Here is a 23,186-nt window from a genome sequence, read left to right as displayed (position 1 = left end):
GCCGCCGCCGCAGCTCTGGGATCCGACTTCGGGGGGGGGGCGGGGGGGGCACCCTCCGGCGGGCGGCGGGGCGAGCAGCTCTGAGCACAGCGAGCGCACAGCGCGGCGGCCGGTCCGCGCCCTTAACCCTTCGGTGCGCGCAGCCCGGGCTCGGAGGCCCCCGGGGAGGCGGGCGCATTTCCCCAAGACCGGCTCGGGATCAAGGGCCGCGGGGCGGGAGGGGTGACCGGGGCCGGAGGGGACAGTGCTTCCAGGTTTGGGAAAGGGGCGGAGAGCTGAAGCGATGAGGTAATTTTAGCGGTGACCGGTAGGTCCTCGCGCGCCTTCCCGGGTCCCTGCATCTAGTTGGAGGGGACAGAGCGACAGCGGGGTGCAACTCAGGGACCCTGGAGGACTCTCCGAGGGCTGTCGAGCTGCAAGTCGGAGCCCATGAAATACCCCAAGTGGGAGAGGAAGTGGGCCAATTCTGATCCCGACGTTCCCTTCGTCCTGGGCGCGCCGACAAGCGTCTAAGAGGGCTGACTCCGATCTTCACGCATTTTAACCCTCAAACCGGTTTAGCCTCAGCGTTCCGGAAGCCAGCCCACCGAGCCGCGGGGACTGCCTTGGCGTGCAACTCAGGAAAGTTTTAAGGGTCCCCTATCTGCACGTGCACCCTCACCTTTCCTGCCTACGAAAGCTGGTGACCTCCCTGCTCTCCCTTCTCTTTCTGCAGGTCCGGAAATCTGCTCTGGGTATGGAACTACCCAGCTTTACCCTGGGTAGACGATCCGCGCACTCCTCTCGCCGCTAATTCGGGATCATTAATTTCATCGGAAATGAGGCAACCAGTGTAGGAGATAGAGAAAGCAAACCGAGCATCAGACGGCAGTTCTCATGAATCCGCGCCGGAGAACTTCCTCTGGACTCAAATTTAAGTGCGGTTCTCAACTCCTCGCCACCCCGTCCCTCCGTGGGTACCACCGCCAGGCATTAGCTGGAAAGGGAAGGACTCTTCTTTGGAGGGGTGGTACCTGGCCAACAGGTGTGGCACCTGGAGGAAGAGAAGGCACAGCCATGCTAAAGGGAGCTCAGTGCGGCGTTCTCCTGGCTGCAGATAATTCTGGAAGACCGGTAGGTGTCGGGGCAGCATTTAACCTTTTTCAGGTGCTTAGAACCAAGTGTCTAGAAATACGATCCTTACAACGTTAAGTTTTTCTCTGGAAGCCTCCACTTGACTGGAAGCTGTATTTGAGAAACCTTTTGGCTGAATTTACTTATGACCTAAGGGTTACTCACCAACTGAAGCAGGATACAGAATCACCAAGAGAAATGTGTCAGCTTTTAAACAACTGTATTGTAGAGCCAAGGTGCTGCAGAAATAAAAATCAGCACCCTAGCTAGGACGGTGTAGAGCCCCGGAAATCATTTTTTTCCTCACGTTTTGAAACACCATGCACATATACATGGCTATTTTTAAAGAACTACTATTACTGTTTACTCGTTTCTACAACTTTTTTTTTTTTACTTAAAAATCAATGATGGTTACAGTTTAAGCCCCAGGTTGGTCTGAAGTGACATTGTTGGTCTCATTACAGCCTCTAGTGGACAATTAAAATCAGTTTCCTGAAAAGGCTCTGCCTGACAAGCATTATCAAGGTGAAGGTTAATATCTCAGAACGTAACCGGGTAGTAACGTATCTTTCCCCCCTTGGCAGTGCCGGTTTCTGAAAGGGGCAGAAGCTGCTAGCTCTGCACGAAAAAGACGTATGCTTTTTGAGGCAGGTATTATTATTACTGGCCTGTGACTAAACAGAGAACTTCTGCTCTTCATTTCAGTTTCAGACAGCTTTCATAAAAAAATTAATTCATCTAAAATATTTTTATAACAGAAAATATTGGTTGCCATGTTTTTGGCTTAACTGAGATGTTTTCATTCCAACTCCTAATCTGCAGACTGTCCCATCCACCTCCACTCTATTCTTAGATATCTTACATTTAGAGAATTTGGGGTTAAAAAAAAAGAGCAATATTTTCATTATTACACTGATGCAAGCAGTTAATTTATTTTAACAACCTTCAACACATTAAAACACATAACTCAGATTCGAGTGAGTCAGTTAATTTAAATGTTCCCTCAAGGAAGCTAAATACATTTATTACCCAAACAGTAAGAACAATTAATAAGAACTGTGTCATTTACTTACTTAGCCATTAAGGTTAAAGCCAGAAACTGCCATTAAAATTTGTAACTATTTCTTCCTGCAAGGTCCAACATAAACATAATACTTATGATACAGTTTCACTACCTTTAGTACTGAAATGTTGTAGTTTCAGGTGGCAAAACTTTAAATGTACAGTCACAAATAACTGGCCCTGATTCTTTAAAAACAATACTTTCTCATGCAAAAAAAAAAAAAAAAAAAAAAACACAACTCAATGAAAGAAGAGCAGGGTTTTCAAGAAGCCAGTAAGCAAAGATGTAGTACTATGTTCCTAGTCATAAACCTGATAACTATACTCAGGCAAGTGTAAGTCGAACTTTGAAATTAAAGGAAATTGAGAAATAAGGCCGGCTGAGCCATCCTCCTAATCTGGGTTCTGCATTGCTTAAACACTCTTATATCTATTTCACTGTTTCGGTAATGTCTACTTTTGAAGGTTTAAAATGGCCTATCAAGTATATTTTATATCATGCAATTACATATCACATCTTGCTCCTAAAAGCATAGTCTTCAAAGCAGCCCCAGCAGCATCTGGAAGCTTTTTAGACATTCAGAATGAGAGTTCCACCCCAGACCTACAGAATCCCAACGTGTGTTTCAACCAACTCCCTTCTCCCCGCCCCCCCACCCCCACCCCACAGTGATTCCTGAGTGCATTATAGTAGGAAGAACACTGTCTATACTACAGGGCTCTGTCTAGATGAATTTGGCCACAGATGCAAACTTAATTCTTCTATTTATTCTTTTTTATTCCCTTCCCCTTTTATTAATTTGCACTTTTAAAATGAAAAATTATTACATTTTATGCTTTGGTCAAATAGTACTGCATTTCAGAAGGGCCCTGATTTATGCACAAATCTGCATCATCATTGCCAAGAGAACACTCTGTAAGGAATATACCAGGGTCTTGAACATGAAACTTTTCTTCACAGCAGCAGAGGGAGCACAAGAGTACTTAATAAAGCAAGTGTACAGGCCCTCCACATTGTAAGGGCTTTTTAAATGTAGTATACGTCTTCATTGGAAGTAACCTCTTACATAGTTCAAAGCAAACAAAGACAAGTAAACACAAAGGGCTCAGCAGCTTGTGACAACTAAATGATTGAATGGATTGGAAGTTAAATAGAATATAGATATAATTATTTAGAGTTTCAGGCTTGAATTCTTAAAAGAAAGTGGACCTCAGTAGTCATACTTGAAAAAGATGCCTTAGCTTTTCTGCAATGAAAAATAAAGATATACAACACAGAGTAAGGCAAGTGAGAGTCACTTCTGTTTATCTAAAAACCTTGGGGTCAGTTAACCCAATACTACATCAGATAAGTTCACTTCATTTGGAGTCAAATATGTTGGTAAAAGTATAGGTACTTCTCACCATGTTTACTTTCACAGTAATTTTAGGGGTTTATCTTTCATGTTTGCAGTGGAGAGGATTTACATTTCAATTGTACCTATGTAGCTTTTCATTCTTTTTACAGTCCTTCCACACTGCATCTTCACATGCTCCCCGAAGGTGGACAAGACAGGATGTTTTGGAACTGGCTCGTGCCTGCATAGCACTGGGTCATTCAATAATAACAATAGGGCTTCCCTGGTGGCGCAGTGGTTGAGAGTCCGCCTGCCGATGCAGGGGACACGGGTTCGTGCCCTGATCCCGGAAGATCCCACATGCCGCGGAGCGGCTGGGCCCGCGAGCCATGGCCGCGGAGCCTGTGTGTCCGGAGCCTGTGCTCCGCAACGGGAGAGGCCACAGCAGTGAGAGGCCCGCGTACAGCAAAAAAAAAAAAAAAAAAAAAAAAAATAATAACAATAATCCATTGAGTTGTTCAGAAATGAGGGAAATCATAGAGGTTAAAGATCCAGCAGCATGTTCTTTACAGTTTCAAAGATTTTTCAAAGTTATTAGATAGTATTTAATAAGTGAATATTTAAATGAGACTTATGAATAGAGACGGTCTTCATTCTTGAGCTATGTTTTTTATGTGTTTATCACTTATTTACCACTAGCCGTTCATTGTGCATTTACAATAACTAGGCCCTGAGAATATAAAGATGAGTAAGACATTTCCGTCTGCAGTGACTTCACAGCAAAACAAATCTTATCTTTTGAAAAACATCTGTTTTAGCTATGATGAAACTTAAAGATTCATAGTTGATTGATCCAGTACCTCTCAGAATCAGTATATTGATCAGACTTCCAAATATGAGAATCAAATACTAGGATCATTAAAAATTTGGGTGGTGGGAGGGCAACTGTGTAAATCATCAGCAAAATTTATTTATAAAGCTAATATTAATACTGCAAATTTGTAAAACAAACAAAATGTAAAGTTACAACATATGTTTTATCTGAATGCCTTGTCTATCCAAAAAGAAAAAATCACGTGAGTAAATTTAAATGGTAAACATTTAATTATTTATATCTTCTTTAAAAATTGTTAAAAGGAATGTCCTCCTATGTTAAAGAAAGATTTGCCAAATTTTGGCCTGGAGCAATTTGTTATGGCTGTGTAATAAATACCCCAAAGTTGAATTTTTAATGGAAACACTGACAGACCTTTAACCATGGTATTATAAGGAGGGTGTTAGCCCACATATGTCATTTAAAAATCTGAGCAAATCATAGTGTGCCTGCAAAACCAATATACTTTCCTTAGATTGTACTTCCAAATAAAGCTGGAGAGACCAGAAAAGCAAAATAAACTAAAAACAGAAGTGAAAACCACTCACACAATAGACTCTGAGGTCAGCTCGCCACACCCAAACTGAAGTCACTGGGCTCTGTTTGAGGCACAGAGACTCTTAAAGGACATGCTTCTGAATCAGCTTTCTTGACCCTCCACCAAACTGTAGCAGCCCAGGCTTCTGGGTAATGAAAGTGACATCACCAATAGTCAAGAGTAAAATTAAAATCATTGTATTTAAACATCTGCCAACAGTTTATGACTTAAGAGTACACACATTAGGCAATTTTAAATAAGATTCTGTCTACAATTAAAATCAAATGCTTTAGTATAGGTCTGTACTGTCCAATATGGCTATTAAGCACTTGAGATGGGTTGTAATTGTAAAATATACCTTGGATTCTAAAGACTTAGTACATACACACACACACACACACACACACACGCGCGCGCGCGCGCACACATACGCACATATACATATATTAAATATTAAAATGAAAATACTCTGCATATATTAGGTTAAATTAAAATCTTGTTAAAATTAATTTACCTCTTTCTTTTTACTTTTTAATGTGGCTACTATATAATTTAAAATGGCATGTGTCCATTACATTTCTAATGGACAGCGCTGGTATAGACAATGGGGCTGGGAAGGTGAAGGAATTAGTTCTAAGAACCCATAATTGGAGACCTTAGGCATGGCTCTTTGCAGTAGTGTAGTAGTAACTTAGTTACTTTTCTGCCTTCCTGAGGTTTCCCCCTTGCAGTATAGAACATGGATCTTACCCCCTGTTAAAATGATCTCTGAGAGTAAGCTATTGGTGAAGGCATAGTGTCCTTGGTAGACCTGATGTGGGCCTGGAAAACGAAAATCTGTTAGGCGTATCTGTAAGACTAAAAATTCGTTAGATTCAGTCTCTCGAGGTGGGGTGGGGGAGTCCTCAAATACTTTGCCACCCTGGAAAGCTAATGGAAAACTTGCTTTCTGTTTTAGAAAGCACAAGCCTTCTGAAGTTACAGCTGGTTATGGCTGAATGGTTGGGGGTGTTACCTTTTAATGACAGATGGCTTTGGGCATGGATAATGAAAAGTATACTATTGCTACTTCACTAGAAAACAAATCAAAGCCACCAAAAGGAAATCTGTTTTTTTTGTTAAACAGTTTCTAATATATTTCGTATAGTAGGACACATCAAAAGGAAATTAGATGATTTTTAACCATTGTTATTTATTTTGCAAGCAAGACCTAGACACATTTTCACTAATGTAACTATGTCCGACATTGAACGTAATGCAATGACCTATGAAATAACAAGAGTTTATGGTCTTAATCATCTATAGAACATAGTTCTTCTTACATGAAAAGAAAATGAACAACATTTTAAGGCTTGGAATGAGTGAGTTGAACTTTGCTTGGTATTGGCCAGAAGCATTTGGAAATCTATTAAAAGCATTTCATTAACAACTTGGCATTTTGTTTCCTCAAAAGAAATACATTTACCAAATTAAAATCAAAGCCCAATTTTAAGATAGTGGCAGTTGATGGGTTGTGAGGGTAAAGCTTAGGGTGCCTTCAAACTAAGATCAGGGGCAACAACAGGCTAAAAAACCCCATCAAATCGTTATTCTAACTTCATGACATTAAAATACATAGCATAAGCTCTCACAGTTACTTTATTTTTCTTGAGTCAATATCGGCTAGGAAAAGCTGATCCAAATGAGAGTCAGGGTTTAAGACAACTGTTTTATGAGGAATTTACCAAGTTTACCCCAAAGAGGAAGAGTCAGAGAAAAATACATTGGCAAACTTCGCTTTTTGACATAAACAACTAGAGGAGACTGACCGTGTCAGGATTTCAGCAGGGGTTGTCAGGCAGTTCGGTATTTGCAGAATCCCTGTCCATCAGGCGTCTCCAAAGTATAACTGCTGGGCGACTTTGGGGGGCCCTCAAGACTGACGACTGAAGATCCGGATTTGCTTTGTGCCGCGGCACAGACATGAAGTGATAGCTCCTGTCACAGATGCTTTCTGACAGAGCAGAATAACAGCACTCAGACTTCAACAGTAAATTACAAACAATCCCTTTTTAAGTACAAAATGAATGCACAGAATGGAAGACCCTGTCAGCTAGAATGTGAGTAAATCAAGTAGGAGAAGACAAATTGTTCACTCATACCACTACAGCCAGATTCTTATGCTTGTCAGATAAAAAGAGAAATTAGTCCTCCATTGTACTTCTAATCAATATGCCAGGTATCATCGGATGCATCTCCTCTGAAAGCCAGTCCAGTTACAAGGTGATGCCTTCCAACCCCTCCCCCATCTCTGGTTTAAAAGTTGTAGCTGAAATACCAATAGTAAGAACATGTGACCCCAGCACTCCCAGCGGGAGCTTTTCTGCAGTCAATTTCATAATGACTTTGCTCCGCCTCTCTGCTCAGCACTTCCTTCCCCCTCACTCTCCTCTCTCCCCCACCCCCAGCAATGAATCATCCTGCATTTAAAGGGACTTAGATGACCCAGTGTGAACTTTACAGGCATCCTGTACATTCTTATGCCAAAAAAGGGAGTTGCTCTGTGACAGAAACCTAGGCAGATCCTGATGCAGATCTCAGAAGTGGGGAGCCTGGGTGCTTATCTAGGAGAATCAGTGAGGAGTTAATTTTCCTAGATCCTGGTGGGGATTCAGAATTGCCTATCGCAGTTCACGATCAGGTTTTTAAGAACGCAGTTCAGCTCTGTGTGCAGAAAGGAATATATCAGAGACAAAAATGTTGGCAGATCTCCTTTATGCAATCAGGGCAGAGGAATTTATACCACATCAGCCTTTTGATTTCTTCAGATCTGGCTGAGGGTGGGGTTTCCATATTTGTGCTTTGGCAAATGTGTCCAAGAATGAACTCCGCCTTAGAGATGCTCCTAATGTTCTTTCAGGTTACTGTGTGCTGATTTGTGCATTTAATATTAAAACCAGAAACATTCTTGCCCCTTCGTTTCTTTAATACCGTTTCTGAGTAATACAGATTAAGCAGACAATCTGGGCCTTGCTTTTAGAGACCTTTCCCCCTACTTAAGGCGGTGAAGAGTGGATCACCTAGATAACATTGTGCTTTTGCATATACTTTCTGTCTACCTGGGAAGCCCTCCTTTGCACAGCGGATCTTTCCCCACCCTCCAGGATCCAGCTCAAGCACCAGCACTTCTGCGAAGCCTTCCCTGATTATCACAAGACTTTGCAGCTCTCCCCAATGTGTGAGTCAGAGAAGTGCTATTTTCTTATTCTTTTTATTTATACAATATATATTTTCTTAACTCTGACAGAAAGAAATCAGGGCCATAAGCACAGATGGAGATTATCCTAAGTGAGAGCATCTCGTATCTAATATTTCCTGTACTCCCAAACCCATCTGACCTCCACTTACGATTTCACATGGAACTGTTTTCCTTTTATTGCTCCATTTCTGTGGCTCCCCCCACTGGTCAGTTCTCCATGTGAGTTCCTGTTGCCCTCTGTCATAGGTTGAATTGTGTTCCCCGGAAGATATATTGAAGTCCTAGGCCCCAGGAAAGTGCGTGTGACTTTATTTGGAAATAGGGTCTTTGCAGATGTAATTAGTTAAGATGAGGTCTTACCGGACTAGGGTGGATCCTGACTCCAATATGACTGCTGCCCTCCTAAGAAGAGGAGACACAGAAACACAGAGGAGACACAGGGAGGGGAGGAACGGTACAGGAAGACAGAGGCAGAGCTTGGTGTTATGCTGCCATCAGCCAAGGAAAGCCAAGAATGGCCAGCAACCACCAGGAGCTAGAAGAGGCAAGGAAGGATCCTTCCCTAGAGCCTCAGAGGGAGCAAAGCCTTGCCGACACCTCGATTTTGGACCTCTAGCCTCCAGAACTGTGAGAGAATATATTTCTCTTGTTTTTGTTTTGTGTTGTTTTGTTATTTAGTTTGTTTATTTTTGGCTGCATTGGGTCTTCGTTGTTGAATGTGGGCTTTCTCTAGTTGCAGCAAGCGGGGGCTACTCTTCCTTGCAGTATGCGGGCTTCTCACTGCAGCGGCTTCTCTTGTTGCGGAGCACGGGCTCAGTAGTTGTGGCTCGTGGGCTCTAGAGCACAGGCTTCAGTAGTTGCGGCACGTGGGCTTAGCTGTTCCGCGGCATGTGGGATCTTCCCAGACCAGGGCTCAAACCCGTGTCCCCTGCATTGGCAGGCGGATTCTTAACCACTGCGGCACCAGGGAAGCCCTGTTTCTCTTGTTTTAAGCCACCCAGTTTGGGCTTATTTGTTACAGCAGCCCCAGGAAACTCATACACCCTTTTTATGAGAGCCGTGGTGACAGTTCTGTTGCATTCTTCTTTCTTCTCTTTATTTACATATATGGCCCACTCTCCTCTATAGATACACATAGGTAATCAGTTCTGGATGCATGTTTGGTCTTTTAGCCATGACAGTACCAATATACAAAAGTTTCAGTGGAATAGGAAAGTTGTCAAGAGAGTTCTAGAAGCACCTCCCCATCCTCCCAGAAACATTTGGCCTCTGGCCCAGAGGCTCAGACGTTGCTGCAGGTCTAAGAGAGGGTGGTGTCCTCCCAGACTGGGCCTCAGCTCAAAGGTCTTCCCAGGGCTCCTTGGCTCCTTCTACTGGTGCCAGGATGCACCTGCAGCTCTCCTCTTCAGAAGTGGCATTTCGATGTGTGGAGTGGGGTGAGGAAAAGACTAAAAAAGCCAAGTCAATTGTTTGGCACGGAGGAGGAAATACAACCCAAAAAACTGCTGCTTTTTTTTTAAACTGTTCATTCGAGTCTTATAAAAGTGCTTGTGAATACCTCAGTCTTTCTGAGTCTCATCTTCCAAAAGCACAACTGGAAGCTCATTGGTTTCACGAGGTTTTCCCCAGCAGGTGGAGGGAGGCCTTACACTTGAGCCCAGAATCCCGAGGTATCTCTTCTCTAACAGTCACCAAGAGACGGACCATACAGTTCTTGCACACACGTCTCAGTAAATGGCAGCTCCATCCTTCCAACTGCTCAGGCCAAAAAGCATCTTGACTCCTCTCTGTCTTTCACACCCCACATCCAATCTGCCCCCAAATCCAGTTGGCTGTCCCTTCTGTACCCAGCATCTGACCATTTCTCACCATTTGGGCTGCTACCACTGGGGATGAACCACCACCACCCTTCATCAGGATGATTGCACTGACCTCCTAAATCATCTCTCTGCTTCCACCATGTCCGGCTCAGGCCATAGTTGAGCATCTGCATGAGGTGATGCCACAGCTCCGCTCCAAAGCATCTGATGTCTCTCTCCCACTTGGGAGTCAAAATCCAAATCCTCCCATGGCCTCCAAGGCCCCACACAATCAGGGTGCCCTCTGTCTTCCAGATCCCATGTCCTCTCTCCCCTCCCTCCTACAGGTCCAGCCCCAAACAAGCCAGGTGCTCCCTTGCCTCAGGGCCTTTCTACTTGCTGATCCCTCACTTGGAATGCTTCTCCCTGAGTATCCACATGGCTCACTCCCTCGCCTTCTTCAGTCTTTTTGTCTTGAACAAAAAAGCAAACAAAAAACCTCCCAGTGAAGCCTGCTCTGACCACCCTACTTAAAATTGTACCCCCTGACTTTCCTGGTCCACCTTGTTCTGCTCTATTATTCCATCAGTGTATTACCTTAGAACATTCAGGGTCATTTCCTTTAGTTTGTTTATTGTCAGGAGAGCAGAGGTTGTGTCTGTCTTATGCACTGATAAACCCCAAACATCTAGAACAGTCCTTGGCACATGACAGACACCCACTAAAGATTCATCAACCATTAAATGAATTAATGAATCAGTAATATTTTTCAGGACCTACTATGTGCAAAGCCTTAAGCTCCAACACAACAATTCCCTCATTAGAAGCTAATCCAAAACCAATGCATCTTGTCCACACTATGGTATATATTCTGTTTACTTGATGTTTGACTTAACTATATCTGGTATACCTATTAAGACTGAGTTGGAATGAGCTGAATTTCACATTCAGACTCAGATTTGTGAAGAACTTTTAAAAAACAAAATTTGAAACCAGAATTGAAAATCACGTACAAACGTGACAGCAAGTTTTGAGAACAAACAGAAAGTAGCACAGCTATACCTTCCAATAATCATAATTTTTAAAAGCTACCATTTATCAAGCTCTTATTCTGTGCCAGGCAATGTGGTAAGGGTTTTGCACATGTCGTTTCATCTAAATCCCCACCACAGTCCAGTGAAGTGAAGATCATGCTTCCCATTCCTTAGATGATCAAACAGGCTTGGAGTTTAAAGGACCTGCCCAAGGTCCAAGGTCACCCAGCACTGGTTTCAAGGTGAAGTTATCCACCTACGTAGCCTGAGAATTTTTAACAAGTCATTACCTGAATGAAATAGACCAGGTGGAGTCATAACACTGCATTGTAATATTTTGGCTAAAGCAACATTTTTAATACTAATCTCTATTAGATTTTATTTTTGAGTGAATAATACATGTATCTCAGAAATGAAAGCTAGTGATTCGTACTGAGGATTGAATAGTCCTACATAAACCAAGTGCCTTCAGAGCAACCTAACTGGTTACCCAACTAACAAAACTATATTCCAGCTTATGATTTTTTAGCCACCCTGCTACACGGCTGGAATGACTCTCACTTGAAGTCCATGGTCACATTCCAAGGACCCTTTCCTATTAGAAATTTTGACTCAAATCTGGCACATCCCATCATAGTAAGGTCTAAATAGATTGTAAAGGGCCCATATGAATTCCCACGCCTAACTGAAGGACCTAATTTCCTTTCAGTTGACCTGTGTTGGACTTCTCTTGTTCCACCCTTGAACTTCCCAGAGGCCACTGTGACCAGAACTCAGGTGTAGGATCTGAAAGTAACCTAGCCACAAAAAAGTATAAAACACTGCCACCTCTTCACAGACTCACTCCACTTTATATCTGAGGGAAACGATCCTGGAAGCGGAAATACTTCGCGAGTTCAACAGTCTGGGAAATTTAAAGGAGGGGGGAAAAAGCCCTGCATTTCCGAAGATCTAAAGACAGAACTCTGCTCTCTGAGGACAGCAGGAAGTAAGTAAGAAGACCCGATTAGTGGCTTCAGGAGAGGAAAAGAAAAGAGCCCCACAAGGAAACTACCAACAGATGGTAAATACATTTTTAATTCTTCTGTCATACTGTGTGGACTTGTACACATTTGTCCTGCTGTGTTAGGCTCCCAAAATAGCTAGCCATGGAATTGCAGAACAGTTCGGCTGCAATTTGAGATTTAGGAAACCGTGCTGGCTGACAAAACAGGAAGGGCTCATAGTAGGATGGAGTGGATTTGCTCCCAGTTTGCAGCTCCTCCATGTGGCATTCACTGTAGTTCTTAATGCAGGAAGATTCTCTCACATGTCAGGTCTCATTGATGATGTCTTAAAACGTACTATTTCAAATTGTCCTCTGAGCTCTAGTTACAAGTATAAAACGTTGACATGATCTACGTGGTAACTCTCAAAGGTTAAAAGGAGTGTGATCCATTTATTTATGGATTCTAAATTTTCCAGGGAGCATCACAAACATATATGGCAGCCTGGAGCTCTATACTTAGCCATTCTCATACTTTTCATTTTGGCATAATGTCTCCATAGAATATCATGGGAATTCCAATGCCAGAAAAAGGACCAAATATGATAATGGATTGCTCTAAGAGGAACCTAAGGAGATAGGATGCTAAAGCATATTCAGTTGACTCTGCATCTAAGACGTGACCTGAGATGGGTACCAGGAAATAAGTTAGGTTCCCAGTCCCAACACCGTCTCCCAATGCATCAGCAAGAAAGAAAAAGTGTTGATGAATCCAAGTGGATGTGGAATAATGGGGAGAGGGTGGTCTGCTACTTAATTGTGGTCTATAAATATCACTTACGCAACTACTAGACCTGGAAGGATCCTTACAGAATCTAGTTCTTTCTTTCTTTTTTTTTTTTTTCATTTTATAGACAGGAATCTCCGCCAAAGAGTTGCAGGAAATTGGCAGAGATTATACAACTGGTTGATGGCAGATTCAGTACTGGAACCCAAGACATCTATTTCTCAGTTAAATGTTTGTTCTGCTTTAGCACCCACAGAAGGTGGACATTTCTGTGATAAGCAAGATCCAATTCTAGAAGACCTTTCTCATAGTAATCTTCCCTCTTGGGTTTTTATAAAGCAAGATGATGGAATCTCTAACTGGTCTATGAATGTTTGGGAAACTGGTAGATATTCTTTATAGCTGAGGTTTCAGGCTTAAATATATTTATAAATTTCTGTTCTAAACCCCTGTGGATTGTGGCTAGATTATATAGCTATCACACAATCTGGCACAGCTGGGATCCTCTTGTCATGAAATAGCAGGGAAGATTGGTACATAGGGATTAAAATGCATTGGCAAAAGAGGACAGGGAGTCTTATGCAATAACTTCCTACCCTGAGCCTTTCTGGTCGAAGAATTTCTCCTAGCCTCGATTCAAGAGAAGGGTGGGTGGGAACGAAAGGGGATTTTTATCTTCTTAGTAAAAGAAAGGATACAAAAGCACTTAAGAACTGCTCAATTTGATAAAATCTTGATTTTGCTTAGTTTAAGTTTCTACAAGACTGATTATATTCTTGTTCAAATGACCTATACATTCATAGATAATTTTTCTAGTGGGTACATACGTTTACTAATAAAAACTATTCTCAATCAGCTATTTAAGAAATGTTATTTTTTCCTGTTTTTTTTTTTTTTAAAGAAAGTTAATCGGTACACTTCATAGCTACTTTAGCAATAAGGTCTCCTAAATTTGGCAGTTCTGTTCAGCATTTTGATTTGTTGTTTTCTGCTTGTGATTTCATCAATGTTCTTTTCTATTTTTGTGGTGGAGAAATTTTTACCTGTTGTGTTTAAACATGGCATTCTTTGCTTTGAGAATAGATTTGACCATTTTGACTCCTCTGGCTAATTTTACTATCTCCGTTGTCTAGTTACAGATTTGTGGGTGGGGGAGGGTAGAATTAAGTGAATTCTTTGGAGGAGAGCAGTAATGAAGGCACACTTTAGGTTATTTCATTCCTGTGATCCAAATTTGATTATCTAGCTAATATCACTAGGGACATTTGCAGCTTTAATAATTACATCTCAAGGCCTAAAGAAAAAAAAAAAGAAAAATTACATTTACTACACATTCACATGCAGTCTTTCACAGAGTTACCATATGAAAGCCTGTTTGGCTGCTTTAAGAAAATAGATTGATATCAAGATCCTGCTTTAAGAGTTCAAGCTCAGTTGACGCTTTGTTCTTAAAAAAAAAAAAAAAAGCAAGATTTCAACAACTGTTTTGTGTAGAAGGGTTTAGCATTGCTTATCTGAAAGAGTAAAAAACCTAAGCTATTGATTTTACCTTTCCTTTTGGAGGACAGTTTTAGGATTTTTTCTTCCCCTAGAAAGTTTTGAGGCTATGATTCATGTTAAAAGTGCCCTGTTCCATTATATACCAACACAGCTTTGAAGCTGTCTCTGCTTCTAGGTCAAGGGCTCTCCCTGTGGCCAGATGCCAGTTTTATCCTTGGACTCTCATGATCCTCAGAAATAAATCAACTTTCCAGTAAAATCCTGTGACAGCTCTGTTTTACATAAAAGTACACAGCCTGGGGATATGATACTGTTTTGTGTTTTAGATGGAGAAGAAGGCAAAGAAAACATCCATTATCAATGAGAGACAATTCCAAGTGGAGCCATTATTAGGGAAATCAGAGGGCAGCTGGGTCGGGGGCGGGGCGGAGGTACCACATTCATTCTCCCTGCAGCATCTCTAACCCAAAAGCTTATTATTTGTGCAGAAACAAAAATACAAATGACTGTAAAGTGTTCTAATCCACATGTGGCATGGGTCAGTACAGTCCATGAGTTGAAAAAGTGCTGAGTAGGTCAGCTCTCTTAGGTCAATATTTCTTCCTTGGGGCAAGAAAAGAAAAAAACGAACGAATTACTGCTATGCATATCAACACAGATGAATCTCACAATATTGGAAAACAAAGGAGGCTACACACAAAATAAGGTATGCTGTATCGTTCCATTTCTATAAATTTCAAAACCACACAAGAGTAATCTATTGCGTTAGAACTAAATATATAGTTTACCGTTGATGAGGAGGGAAAGGATTGTGCCAGAAGGGGGCATGAAGATGGCTTCTAGGGTACCAGAAGATTCTATTTCTTGACCTGGGTGGTGGATACAGAGGTGGGTTCTCTTTGTGATAATCCATTAAGCCATACATCTGTGATCTGTGCCTTTTTTCTCTAAGAATGATTTACTTCAATTTAAAAGTTTAAAAATAATATCCTTATTGGGAAAGACAAATTTAAGAAACATTAGAAAAGTATTTTGCCTAATTAAACCAATGGATATTTATTACAGAGAAAAATAGAAAATTCAGATGAGCTAAAGAAAAAAATGCACAAAACTTCAGTGTAGGGCAATGGGAACACTCCTACACTGTTACAGGAAGCGTTCCTTGCTACTGCAGTGTTTGGTTAACTCTCTGGCATTATCTCTTAAAGATATGCATATCTGGTGACCCAGATTCCCACTCCTGGGTATATATCCAATAGAAATATGTGCATGTGAGCACCAAAAGAATAGCAACTCTATTCAGGATAGCCCCAAACTGAAAACAAGCCAAACTGTGCATCAGCAGTACAGTGGATAAAGTGTGGTATATCTAACCTTGGAATACCATACAGCATTGAAAATGAATGAACCACAATACCCTTAGCATGGATGAAACTGAGAAACCTAATGTTAAAAGACCGAAAGCTAATGTTCAAAGATAGAGAGAAAAAAATTGTTATGTTCCCATTTACTTAAAGTTCAAAAAACAGGAAAAGATAAATACGTATAAGCATCAATATACACTTAGGTGGTAAAACTAAAGAAAATTAAAAAAAGAGGTTATCATAAAAGTAAGGGCAGCGGGGAGAGAGTGGGCTGTCAGTGGGAAGGGGCGAATGGAGGGCCCCTGGGCCATATCCTGTTTATTTTTTTTTTTTTTCTTTTTTTTTCTTTTTGCGGTATGCGGGCCTCTCACTGTTGTGGCCTCTCCCGTTGCGGAGCACAGGCTCCGGATGCGCAGGCCCAGCGGCCATGGCTCACGGGCCCAGCCGCTCCGCGGCATATGGGATCCTCCCAGACCGGGGCACGAACCCGTATCCCCTGCATCGGCAGGCGGACTCTCAACCACTGCGCCACCAGGGAGGCCCCATATCCTGTTTATTGATCTGAGTAGGGGTTAAGCGAGGGTTCACTTAATAAAAATATATTAAATTATACTTTTATATATCATGCACTTTCCCTAACGTGTGTCATATTTCACAATAAAAAGGGTATAAAAATCGCATGAAATCCAATTATTCAGAGATAGTTATCACTTTAACACCTGGATATGTATATTCCCAAACCTTCTTTGATGCAATATATACATCTTATCCACATTGCTTTGTAGCCTTTATTTTTTTTCTTTAATAATAGAATCTCCCAGAAGAAACTCTTTGTTTTTTTTTTTTTTTTTTCCAATTCCCATTTAATTTTAACTAAAAGTAAATATCATACAAGCTTTATGCCCCTCTGGAAGGCTAAAGCCATGGGGTGTCTTTCAGGAAATTAGGTGGCTTTAACCTAAGCTACAGTGATTCATAAACCAATCTGCAGGATTTTGCCATAGCTCATGGGAGACGTTTCCTTCTCTGTTAACAATGCTGCTGCTTCAAAAGAGAAAAGCCTCTCTCCACCTCTTCAGTGCTATCTTTTCAAAAGGAAAGGCCAGGCAATGAGGGGAAAGGCTAGTAGGGGAGTGGTCCGGAGGCTTGGTGGGAGGAGGGGGTCACCCTAAAATGTATTCTATTACTCGTCATGCTGCGCCTGGCCTAGGAGACATTATAAAGTATTGAAATCGATCAAAAACTGATCAGGGCGCTTTTTTAAAAACCAGAAAGTAGTTCCTTTGCTTTTCTTGCCCTGGGGGCAGTAAAGTTTTCTTCCCTCTGCCTGGAACATGTTGCCCTTCCCCCTCGCCCTATCAGCAAGCAATCCTTTACCTTTTAAATCATCTGCATATTTCACCCTCTTCATCATGACATGGTTGAAGAAAACTTCTATGGCCATCCAAGCCTGGGCGGTGACCCCACGAGAGCCCCATGGCACCCTGGACTTAACACATTACAGCACTGGTCACCTTATTTTGAAAGTGCCTATTTTCTTGTCCACAAATACTCTGCTAATCTGTAAGCTTCATGCATGCAAGGACAGTGTCTGTTTCACCATCGTGACTCCAGTCTCTAGTACATATTGGCACCCAATAAACATAGTCATTGAATGGATGAAAAACAGTAGTGAAATGAGATGCGGCGTGGGGAGAGGAGTTGTGATTTAAACTGTGCTTTCCCAACTCACTTCACCTGTTGGAACACAAATGGCTTTGAAGAGTCCAGTCAAACCAACACAGGATGGTTCAAAACTCTAAAATCTACAACTGCTTAATTTCAAATACTAACTAGTAATAGCAGTTTGCATTTGTATCTTGTTTAATATTTCATTAAGCAGCTTCACATATTTCATACAATTCCAACAACAAATCCTCCGAGTTGAACTGGGGGAGCTATTAATATCACCGCTTTACAGATTGGAAAACTTCTGAGAGGGTTTAAGTAACTAGCCTCACATTATATGATTATTTTTTAGTGTAAGCCAGGAACTGGCGACCCCTTAGGGCTGCAAGTGGAAACACATTCAGTGTATACCACGTACGGATATATATATATATCTATGTTTTGTATAGATATATTTTTAGGGAGTAGGGACATAAAATAAGTATGTGACACCATTCTGATTTTTTATCTTTCAGAAGATATTTCCTTTTTTCAAAGCATTTATTTTTTAAGCTTTATTTTTTTTAATCACAAAACTAGCACATATTTGGTGTAGGAAAAAAGCACAAATAAGAAAATCAAAATCACTTATGATCACATTGAATAGAATATCTACTGTTACACCATTTTAATAACTCTGACTACATATTAAGTCTTGAGCTTTTCTAGAGTGAGAACTCCCCTCCCACACGCTACTCTTTTTCTTTTTTCCCCCACTCTTTTTTTTTTTTAACATCTTTATTGGAGTACAATTGCTTTAAAATGTTGTGTTGGTTTTTGCTGTATAACAAAGTGAATCAGCTATATGTATACATATATCCCCATATCCCCTCCGTCTTACATCTCCCTTCCACCCTCCCTATTCCACCCCTCTAGGTGGTCACAAAGCACCGAGCTGATCTCCCCGTGCTATGCGGCTGCTTCCCACTAGCTATCTATTTTACATTTGGTAGTGTATATATGTCCATGCCACTCTCCTCGTCCCAGCTTACCCTTCCCACTCCCCGTGTCCTCAAGTCCATTCTCTATGTCTGCATCTTTATTCCTGTCCTGCCCCTAGGTTCTTCAGAACCTTTTTTTTTTTTTTAGATGCCATAGATATGTGTTAGCATATGGTATTTGTTTTTCTCCTTCTGACTTACTTCACTCTGTATGACAGACTCTAGGTCCATCCACCTCACTACAAATAACTCAATTTCGTTTCTTTCTATGGCTGAGTAATATTCCATTGTATATATGTGCCACATCTTCTTTATCCATTCATCTGTCAATGGACACTTAGGTTGCTTCCATGTCCTGGCTATTGTAAATAGAGCTGCAATGAATATTGTGGTACATGACTCTTTTTGAATTACGGTTTTCTCAGGGTATATGCCCAGTAGTGGGATTGCTGGGTCGTACGGTAGTTCTATTTTTAGTTTTTTAAGGAAACTCTATACTGTTCTCCATAGTGGATGCATTAAAATTACATTCCCAACAACAGTCCAGGAAGGTTCCCTTTTCTCCACACCCTCTCCAGCATTTATTGTTTGTAGAGTTTCTTTTGTTTGTTTGTTTGTTTGTTGCAGTACACGGGCCTCTCACTGTTGTGGCCTCTCCCATTGCAGAGCGCAGGCTCCAGACGCGCAGGCTCAGCGGCCATGGCTCATGGGCCCAGCCACTCCGCGGCATGTGGGATCTTCCCGGACCGGGTCACGAACCCGTGTCTCCTGCATTGGCAGGCAGACTCCCAACCACTGTGCCACCAGGGAAGCCCGTTTGTAGAGTTTTTGATGATGGCCATCTGACTGGTGTGAGGTGATACCTCATTGTAGTTTTGATTTGCATTTCTCTAATGATTGGTGATGTTGAGCATCCTTTCATGTGTTTGTCAGCAATCTGTATATCTTCTTTGGAGAAATGTCTATTTAGGTCTTCTGCCTATTTTGGGATTGGGTTGTTTGTTTTTTTGATATTGAGCTGCATGAGCTGCTTGTAAATTTTGGAGATTAATCCTTTGTCAGTTGCTTCATTTGCAAATATTTTCTCCCATTCTGAGGGTTGTCTTTTCATCTTGTTTATGTTCTCCTTTTCTGTGCAAAAGCTTTTAAGTTTCATTAGGTCCCATTTGTTTATTTTTGTTTTTATTTCCATTTCTCTAGGAGGTGGGTAAAAAAGGATCTTGCTGTGATTTATGTCATAGAGTGTTCTGCCTATGTTTTCCTCTCAGAGTTTTATAGTGCCTGGCCTTACATTTAGGTCTTTAATCCATTTTGAGTTTATTTTTGGGTATGGTGTTAAGGAGTGTTCTAATTTCATTCTTTTACATGTAGCTGTCCAGTTTTCCCAGCACCACTTATTGAAGAGGCTGTCTTTTCTTCATTGTATATTCTTGCCTCTTTTATCAAAAATAAGGTGACCATATGTGTGTGGGTTTCTCTCTGGGCTTTCTATTCTGTTCCATTGATCTATATTTCTGTTTTTGTGCCAGTACCATACTGTCTTGATTACTGTAGCTTTGTAGTATAGTCTGAAGTCAGGGAACCTGATTCCTTCAGCTCCATTTTTCTTTCTCAAGATTGCTTTGGCTATTTGGGGTCTTTTGTGTTTCCATAAAAATTGTAAAATTTTTTGTTCTATTTCTTTGAAAGATGCCATTGGTAGTTTGATAGGGATTGCATTGAATCTGTAGATTGCTTTGGGTAGTAGAGTCATTTTCACAATGTTGCTTCTTCCAATCCAAGAACATGGTATATCTCTCCATCTGTTTGTATCATCTTTAATTTCTTCCATCAGTGTCTTATAGTTTTCTGCATACAGGTCTTTTGTCTCCTTAGGTAGGTTTATTCCTAGGTATTTTATTCTTTTGGTTGCAGTGGTAAATGGGAGTGTTTCCTTAATTTCACTTTCAGATTTGTCATCATTAGTGTATAGGAATGCAAGAGATTTCTGTGCATTAATTTTGTATCCTGCTACTTTACCAAATTCATTGGTTAGCTCTAGTAGTTTTCTGGTAGCATCTTTAGGATTCTCTATGTAGAGTATCATGTCATCTGCAAACAGTTACAGCTTTACTTCTTTTCCAGTTTGGATTCCTTTTATTTCTTTTTCTTCTCTGATTGCTGTGGCTATAACTTCCAAAACTATGTTGAATAATAGTGGTGAGAGTGGACAACCTTGTCTTGTCCTGGTCTTAGAGAAAATGGTTTCAGTTTTTCACCATTGAGAACGATGTTGGCTGTGGGTTTGTCATATATGGCCTTTATTACGTTGAGGTAAGTTCCCTCTATGCCTACTTTCTGGAGGGTTTTTATCATAAATGTGTGTTTAATTTTGTCAAAAGCTTTTTCTGCATCTATTGAGATGATCATATGATTTTTCTCCTTCAATTTGTTAATATGGCTTATCACACTGATTGATTTGCGTGTATTGAAGAATCCTTGCATTCCTGGGATAAACCCCACTTGATCATGGTCTATGATCCTTTTAATGTGCTGTTGGATTCTGTTTACTAGTATTTTGTTGAGGATTTTTGCATCTATGTTCATCAGTGATATTGGCCTGTAGTTTTCTTTCTTTTCCCCACTCTATTCTTTATGTTCAAATTTTTCTGAGCTATTCTTGGCCATTTGCTCTTTTATTTGAATTTAAGAATTAGGTTTCACTAAATCTCTGTTGGGATTTTTATTGGATTTGCATTCTTTTTATAGATTAATTTGAGTAGAATTGAAGATTTTACTATATTGGTTCCTCTCTTTCATAAACACAGTATATTTCTCCATTAATTTATGTCTATTTTAATGTCTTTTTTAAAATATGGAAAGCTTCAGAAATTTTTGTGTCATTTTTGCACAGGGGCTGTGATCATCTTCTCTGCACTGTTCCAACTTTAGTATATGTGTTGTCAAAGCGAGCATTCGGAAGAAATTTCTTAACTGTTGGATTATATTAGGAGGGAAAGGTCACATATTCTTCTTGCTCTTTATGACACTGAAAAAGGGGTTAATCTGGACTAATTATTTCTATCAAACATAAAAGCATTTAGTTGTGTGCTGACAATGGGGAAAATATTTCTGGCTTTTGCTATCTTGCCCCTTCTAGTATCTAAACAGAAACTTTTTCTGTTGATGGTCTTGACAGAGCAGTGCAGCAGGACAAAGGGGTTGGGAAGATGGGGAAAAGAAAAGGAAAAGAAGATGGCCAGATATGACTAGGAAGAGGGCTGGGGAAGAGGGACAGCTGATTGGGCAGGTGAAATGGGTGGAGAGCAGTGGGGGCGGGGGGGGGAGCACATGACAGCAAGTGTGGATTCTCTGAGTTTTGCTTTTCTAGAAAACCAGCAGTATCACTTGGGATCTTATTAGAAATTCAGAATACTGGCCCCACTCAGATTCACCCAATCAGAATCTTCATTTTAACAAGATCCCCAGGTAATTCTTATGCACATTAAAGTTCCAGAAGCTCTTAGTTGCCCCCAACCAGTCTGAGCCAGTCCTGATTGGTGTCATCAGCCTTAGACCTATTCATAGACAAAACTGGTTTGGTTGCCTAGAGACCTGGAAATCTGGTTCCTCCTGTAGATGCTGAGTCTCAGAGTTCTCTTACCACTTTGGCCAAAGCCTTGGGACTCCAGTTGGCCTCAGTTTCTCTGCTACGCATGTCAGTTCTCAGCAGGGATTGGATCCTAGACCTGGACCCCAGCTTCCTCAGCTCGGGTCCTCGTGTTCTGCCAAATTCTTGCTCTGCCCATTCCTCTGGGAAGCAGGATGTGCTTTTCTACTCCCTTCTCAGCTTCTGCTGGGGACCTGCTGTGACTGGACCCATCACCTGGAACTGTGCCTGATTTTGACTGTTGTCACCAGGACTTCTTCCAGAACTGCTGGCAGAGAGGATGCACTCAGATATCCGAATAGTCTGGCTCAATCTGTGTTAGTCATGCCCTTTGACCGCTGCACACTGGTCTGCCTTGCTGCCTCCTGGGGATGGGCCAGCTTCGGAAGACAAACGCTCTGGCCCCTCTGTCACACTGGATCTTGGCTTCTTCCCCCTTCCCGTGGCCTGAGCTGATGTGGTCCCAACCTGCCTTGCACACAAATGTCTCCTACAAAAGAGAAGGAGGCCAGCAGAGAACGACGGGAGCAGGTCTCAGCCCCTTCTCTCTCTTAACTTCCGTAACACTGGGACTTCATGGCACTGCTTGTGTGTAGACCTTGAGATTCCAAGCATTGTGCTTGGAGCCCTTCAGGTAAAAGATATCCTAAAAGTCCTGGACGACTACTGACTACAAACAGGCCCAGTGGTTTTGCATAACTGGTACTTTTGGGTCCTTTTTCCAAGGTGGAGAAAAATCTTTGTGGCCTGACTTACTGTATCAAAACAGGCCAATCCATATAGAAGCTCAATAATTCCTCTGGTTACCATATAACCATTTCACTTTGACTGATGGTGTTATACGTCCTGCCATGCTCAATTTATGGTGGAACGTTATACAAACTGTATCACATCTGCTACCGTGTTTTAAGCCAGCACAAAATGGCATGAAGTGCACAACAATCAGGTTGGCCGTCAGTTATAGAGGCCAATTTTTATATAAACATTACTCTCCACTAATTAATAGACCACTGACTCTATCTTTAAGACTGTTGCATCATTTCTTTTTTTTTTTTTTTTTTTTTTTTTTTTTGCGGTACGCGGGCCTCTCACTGTTGTGGCCTCTCCCATTGCAGAGCTCCGGACACGCAGGCTCAGCAGCCATGGCTCACGGGCCCAGCCGCTCTGCGGCATGTGGGATCTTCCCGGACCGGGGCCTGAACCCATGTCCCCTGCATCGGCAGGCAGACTCTCAACCACTGCGCCACCAGGGAAGCCC

General features: G+C 41.5%; 1 protein-coding gene and 1 long non-coding RNA gene across 5 annotated transcripts in view; one reads left to right on the top strand and one right to left on the bottom strand.

Moving 5' to 3' along the window:
• ATXN1 (ataxin 1) overlaps positions 1 to 3,781 on the bottom strand; it is a 406,640-nt gene extending 402,859 nt beyond the window's left edge. For all 3 annotated transcript variants that reach the window (XR_014295538.1, XM_082638844.1, XM_082638846.1), the window contains exon 1: positions 662 to 3,781. The gene's annotated coding sequence lies outside the window, so the exon portion shown is untranslated. The remainder of the gene's footprint in view (positions 1 to 661) is intronic.
• Positions 1,025 to 23,186, top strand: part of LOC309813744 — a 38,884-nt gene continuing 16,722 nt past the window's right edge. For both annotated transcript variants that reach the window (XR_014295541.1, XR_014295542.1), the window contains exon 1: positions 1,025 to 1,113. This is a non-coding gene — a long non-coding RNA (uncharacterized lncRNA). The remainder of the gene's footprint in view (positions 1,114 to 23,186) is intronic.

Source organism: Mesoplodon mirus, assembly GCF_964341445.2.
Source record: "Mesoplodon mirus genome assembly, chromosome: 12".
Taxonomy (NCBI): Eukaryota; Metazoa; Chordata; class Mammalia; order Artiodactyla; family Ziphiidae; genus Mesoplodon; species Mesoplodon mirus.
The sequence above is the reverse complement of the archived record's forward strand: the minus strand, read 5'-3'. Positions and strand labels throughout refer to the sequence as shown.